Genomic DNA, 7,025 nt, shown 5'->3' on the forward strand with positions numbered 1-7,025 from the left:
ATGACAAACCCAATATTTGATGTAATTTTGATGTGAAAGTTACAGAAAATGTTGCTGGAATTTTTTCTGTTACTTTCCAGGATGACCTTTAGATTGTGTGTGCCATGTATTTAAGTGATCTGAGACATGTAGGGTCTGTCAACTGTACGTCACAGACCAGGCGGATTACTGTAACAACCGTCCACATGCACTTACATTGGCCAAACATTTATCTTATGAATGACAGAGTAAAAATCAATCTGAAGACATGCTTATAAACTGTGTTAAGGGTCGGAGGTCAGTCATAATCATCTACAATGGCATTTATTTATTGATTTTTTTCTAGGGCTTTCTAATGTACTTTGAGCCTGGTATTTTGTCCTGTACAATCATTGTCATGTCATGATAAGTGTTTTACATGGGTACTAACACACTTATATAGTGAGCGGTAAGCCAGGGATAGGGGGAGCAGATTACATATAGATAGTGCTGCTCCTGTCAGGGACACTCAGGAGGGGGTACACATGTTATACTGGATGAGGATGGGGTTCACATGTTATACCGGGGGGAGTAGGGGATACACATGTTATACTGGGGGGAGGAGGGGATATACATGTTATACTGGATGAGGATGGGGTACACATGTTATACCGGGGGAAGGAGGGGGTACACATGTTATACTGTGGGGAGGAGGGGGTATACATGTTATACTTGGGGGAGGAGCGTGTACACATGTTATACTGGGGGGAGGAGGGGGTACACATGTTATACTGGGGGAAAGAGGGCATACACATGTTATACTGGGGGAGGAGGGGTACACAGGAGGAGAAGGAGGGGTACACAGGAGGAGAAGGAGGGGTACACAGGAGGAGAAGGAGGGGTACACAGGAGGAGAAGGAGGGGTACACAGGAGGAGAAGGAGGGGTACACAGGAGGAGAAGGAGGGGTACACAGGAGGAGAAGGAGGGGTACACAGGAGGAGAAGGAGGGGTACACAGGAGGAGAAGGAGGGGTACACAGGAGGAGAAGGAGGGGTACACAGGAGGAGAAGGAGGGGTACACAGGAGGAGAAGGAGGGGTACACAGGAGGAGAGGGAGGGGTACACAGGAGGAGAAGGAGGGGTACACAGGAGGGGGAAGGAGGATAACAATGGAAGAGCTAAGCTGATCAATAAAATCCCATTGAACCAATCTTCAGTCTAAAAGCTAGATTCAATGTTGGTGACAAGAATGGCCGGTCAGAAACAGCAGCCAATCTGTAACATCACAGTGTCACCCAGGCAGTAGCACCTATGATGTTAATGGTCAATCATATGAAATATTATGGACTGCGTGGACCTTCCTCTGTCATTGACCTAGAATAATGGTCATGTGGGCAAAGTAGCTCTCCCAGAAATAAAGATGGCTGTCCATCTTTAGACACCAGCAATAAACAAAACAGTAGTATCAAACATAGTGAACTCACCATGAATTGTACAGGTTCAATTTACAATATAATGCATACAGGAAGGTTAAGCTGAATGTTGGATTTATAAACGTAACCTGATTATACAGATGTCAGTTAAGGCGGGTTATTTGGATGTGTGATTTACAAAGGTTTCCCAACCCTACATAATTAGAATTGAACGGGTTAATTGGAGGTCTGGTTTATACAGGTTACCAGAATATACAGAGGTAAGTTTAGACAGGTTAATTGGAGGTCTGGTTTATACAGGTTACCAGACTATTCAGAAGTAAGTTTAGACAGGTTAATTGGAGGTCTGGTTTATACAGGTAACCAGACTATACAGAAGTAAGTTTAGACAGGTTAATCGGAGGTCTGCTTTATACAGGTTACCAGACTATATAGAGATAAGTTTAGACAGGTTAATCAGAGGTCTGGTTTATACAGGTTACCAGACTATACAGAAGTAAGTTTAGACAGGTTAATTGGAGGTCTGGTTTATACAGGTTTACCTGATTATACTGGAAATAGTTTAAAGCTTATGAGAACAGTAAGTATAATATGCAATATATGATATTACACATGTACTTATAACTAGCACTTATTGTATAGGTGTGTGTATCAAAGGAGAGATGGAAAGGGATTGTCAGTGGGGCCATCAACTCCCCACGGAAACAATCGTGTATATTATTAGATCTTTTTATCCTCATTTATTCTAAACAATGATGTTGTCAAACACAGCTTTGATCACTGACCCAATGAGACCTGCTTCCATGTTTTTTGCATGAGACTTAGTGCTGAGTGTTGGGTCCTGGCTTGTTGAGGGGGTGGGGGGACTGATTTATTGCAGACAGAGCCAGGTGTGACAATGTATACCTGAAGCTGTCACGACAATCTGATTCCCCCCTGTTACTGCCAGACTACGGAGCTTCCCCAGACAATGTGGGACACCTATTGTAGCCACTGACATGCCTCAGGTTAAATATATTGTTTTAAGTGCTCTTTTTTATTAAGAAAGAAATGTAATGTTTACAGAACCATTTCCGTTGTAGAACCTAGAGCCATAATGTTTTAGTGTATTACCTTATTTTATACCCAGCTGTTGTGATGGCCTTGTAGTGTAACAGGAAAGAGAATAGTGTGCTTCCACCGGGGATCGAACCCGCGACCTCCAGGTTCCTAGTCCGACGCTCTACCACTGAGCTAAAGGGACATTTCCTCTGACTCTAACTAAAAGGCGACCTTAATCCTATGTTGCCTCACTCCCCCGTGATGATGTAACCAGTGTATTATAAGGTAGTGATGTGTGACCTTGACCCATGAGTTTGACCCCTTCACTCTAGACTGACTGAGAGAACCTCTGCCAGGGTGGGGCTTGTGTGGTGTGGAAAAGTCGGTGTGTGGTTGAGTGTCACTGTGATAATGGACGAGGGTTGACGAGGGGGCCAATGTATGAATCACTACCTCCCTAACTTCTTTTCACATATTTGTGACCTTTGACCCTATCATCACTGTTGTGACAGCTTCCTTATAATTACTTCTTACTGTAAACTACACACTCAAACTCTACAACTGTTGTAATGTTGTAAGGTGTTGTACAATATTTAAAAAATATGTATTTTTCTAATTACGTAAGGAAGGAATGCTAGGCAGCAACAATCCTGGTGAGAACACTGTCTCTCTGAGAAAAAATGTGGCATGTGAATGACCTTGACCTTAAAATTGTTAACAGTACACAGTAAAACCAAAGGTCGACCTGTCATGGTGTTTCTTCATTACAGGATTCTAACTTATCTTCACACTGAAAATAAAATGTGTTTAGGTGATGTTTTTATGTTTGAATTAATCGACTGTTAATGATGAGGGGTTAGTTTTACCTGGTACCAAACTGGTACTGTCTGACCAAGTCCCGAGGAGAGGTTGTTTGTGGCGAGGGGTTAGCTTTACCTGGTACCAAACAGGTACTGTCTGACCAAGTCCCGAGGAGAGGTTGTTTGTGGCGAGGAGTTAGCTTTACCTGGTACCAAACAGGTACTCTCTGACCAAGTCCCGAGGAGAGGTTGTTTGTGGCGAGGGGCATATTGTAGGTATATCCTGGGTGGTCAACTCTTTGCTTACAATCATAACTTCTTGATTAGTCATTTTGTGCTTATGATAAATAGGTTTTCGCCATTCACTTTGTTTGTCCTTTACTCGTGAGACGCGTCAAAACTGCGTGATTCAAACTTACAATACACCGAGATAAAGTCATCGGTATGTAGAAAACCACCGAGGCCTTTAAATTAGCAACTGTTAGGTTAACAATTGATTTGTACAACTGGAACTGGGAAGATGATATCGGTGTGTTATCCTCAGATAACCATCACTCGCAGTGAATCGGCTAGAAATGTTACCTTCCTACCCGAACAATTAGTAACTGTTTAATGTAGGGGGGGCAGTGGTGTGGGAACATTCTCCGTTAAAGTCCGTGATCGATTCTTTGATACATCTACAGTTTTGTTCTTTTGAAATGGATAACTTGTCAGTGTATATTACACATAGCTAGGCATTGACCTGAGAATTAAAGGCTGAAACTGAAGACTCTGGGACAAAATACTTCATGTTTGTCGTCAGCGCAAGACTAAATTAAAGTTGTCACCTATTCCACGCGTAGCTGATCAACAATCCCCAGTAATACGTCCAGAGTCTTTGTACAAAACCCTTATCAGTATCTTCGTTATTTAGAATGTGTTTTATTTCAGGCTAAAGTACATGCACGTTGGTATCGCCCTGTACCCCTCACGAGGAGCTGATAGGCAGGTGTATTGGATGTAAATGTTCGTGCCAAAATATTGATTTGACCGTGTAACTCACGTGAGACATAATTATAAAAATGTAAACAGAATTACAGGGATCAACACACAAATTAAAGTATAATTTTCTGTTGCTAATATTGTTATTCTTTGATTGCAAACATGTTTTACAAAGTCAGTTGAAATGTGCACAGAAAACTTCATGGAACGATATTGTATAGGAAATGACAGGTTAGAGAAAGTGGCTACACTTGTTTCTGTGTAGTCGGAGCAGTTGACCTGGCCCTGACACAGCAATGTTGGCTGGGCTTTGATAGGGAGGAGCAACATGCATTGTGGAGGGAGAGATGCCTATAATGGCGTCTGTTGTCACATGTTAGGCTAGTAATGGCGACAAGGACGGTAGTGAATAGAGAAAACATACATTCTAACATCGGGACACTGGTGCGGATTGTTACTGTTTAAAGGTCCCGTTTGTATAATTAGGGACTACAATAGACTCCAATGGACCCTTAAAAGGAGGGATGTTTATCGAGGAATACAGGATAAACGCTGCCTTGTTTGTTAAACCCCTTTGAATGGCACACATACAAGTGATATAAATGTAATACCATTTTGTCATGAATTTAGGTTTTATTTAGAAGTGCTTTTTTGAGGTGAAATGAAAATGAAAAGGTACAGATTTAATGTTATTTATTGAACAGACATTCTAGGTAACTTTTAAGTAGTTCTTTTTGTGTGTATGACTTTCAAAACTTCTGTGTGTAGCATTTAAAAATGTATTATGTAAAATTCATTTGGCCATAATGCAGATCTTTTGAAGGAAATCATAGACGGCTTTTAAGTTAAATTGTACTTATCATGGGATCCTCATAATTATCAAAAATAGTGAGCAAGAAAATCAGAAATTGAATGAAAGGGAAACTGCATATCTGAAGTGATCAATTAGCATTCCTTACTATTTAACTGCCAACAGCAGGTAATATTTGAGGACAGGTAAGTTTGACAGGTGAAAAGGGAGAGATTTAAGGAGGGAGGGGGCCACACTAGACATAGAGCAAGGGAGGTAACCCCTTATATAGTCAACTCAGGGTAATGGTACAGGCATTATAAAGTTTAAAAAAATGAAAAACAAAAAATATCTTCTTAAGAGTTTAATCATTTTGAGTTGATCTGGTTTTAACTGTACAGTATGTTTAAACAAGATGTAAATGTTCTTTAAAGTTAAAATGCTTTCAAGCTGGCTGATATTTAAAAAAAAATCTTTCTGTAATTTAAGTTATTTCTTTCGAGGTTAGGTAAGGTAAAATTAAAGAATCAAATAAATGAAAATTTGAATATTATCGTTACCTAATGGAATTTGTTTATCATCATAGCCTAATGGAACAGAGAATTTGATTGACTTGGAATTGGAGTGGCTATGTTTTCTTAGTGTATTAAATATTCTGAATTTGATTTTCCCGTTATTTCTTGCAAAGTGAAACACATCGTGTATTAGTGTATTGGGCAGGTAATGACTAATGATATAGGTACACATACCTGTGGCGAAAGTGTTCATAAACTAATGATTACAGTGCAAAATATTTGAGTAATTTTAATGCAGGAATTGACGGACAGGTATTCTCTGGTAGTCTTGATAGTGCTATCTTAGGGTCGAGGTGGGAAGTCTTTGATCGTCAGTTCTGAAGTACCGGTGTCATTTAGTATGTATAAATATACTAAAACGGACCAAAACCACAAAATGTAATCGTTTTAAATTGGTCAGAGATGAATCATGTGTTGGTTCTGTATATAGGTCATCATCCTGTCTTGTGGTTGGGTACTAGTGTATAGTAGTTATTTAACTTAGTAGAACTGGTACAGGTGTTTGACTATACGTTATGAGTCACAGTGTCAGAAAGGTGTCGGAGATATACCTCTCATACACGCGGGGGACGTTGTCGCTGACTCGCGGATAAATCAAATAATCGCAGGATAATCAGCTATATATACATCCCGTACCTACTCTATTGTTATTACTGACCCCGGAATAGCGCAGATTACACAAATATTTAAAGCCTGTCTAATCAGTTAATAGCCCCAGGGTAGAGGAGTTTTTTTACCTGGGGATCCTGACCCCTGTTTCTCAGTGTTTTCTTCGCCAGTCACAGAAATGCAAGGTCAGCGAGGATGTGTCATGGTAAATTGTGAGTCATTTTGGCTTCACAATAGGATAGAAGTACACAAAATATTTGCCTGTTTAATAGAATACTGTTAAGAAAAGATTTTTTCTAATTAGTAAAACCATTTAAGTGGAAAATCTTTTGAGACAGTTAAACACTTGAGAAGTAGGGGTATTGCATGGCTCACGTCTTTACAGTGACTGTGGGTGTGTATAGTAATGTAAGGCAACATGGACCGACTTTGTACCTATTTACATCGTGTTATTGGAGAACTGTGTGATATATATATATATTACTTAAATGACTACTAGCAAATTCATGTGATAAAAACAAAAGGAAAAATATGGATTTGTTTTTATTTATGTTTTTTTTCAAGTAAATTAATATCTAGCAGACTGTTTGTAATATGTTGTACAATGGTAGCGGAGACTAGGGAAGAGCATGAATGGTATCGGAGACTAGGGGATCCGGAGAGCATGTATGGTATCAGAGACTAGGGGATCCTGAGAATATGTATGGTATCAGAGACTAGGGGATCCGGAGAGAGCATGTATGGTATTAGAGACTAGGGGATCCTGAGAGCATGTATGGTATCGGAGACTAGGGGGGATGGGGGGTGGGGAGCATGTATGGTATCGGAGACTAGGG

The sequence above is a fragment of the Mizuhopecten yessoensis genome, unplaced genomic scaffold, assembly GCF_002113885.1.
Source record: "Mizuhopecten yessoensis strain PY_sf001 unplaced genomic scaffold, ASM211388v2 scaffold6459, whole genome shotgun sequence".
NCBI lineage: Eukaryota > Metazoa > Mollusca > Bivalvia > Pectinida > Pectinidae > Mizuhopecten > Mizuhopecten yessoensis.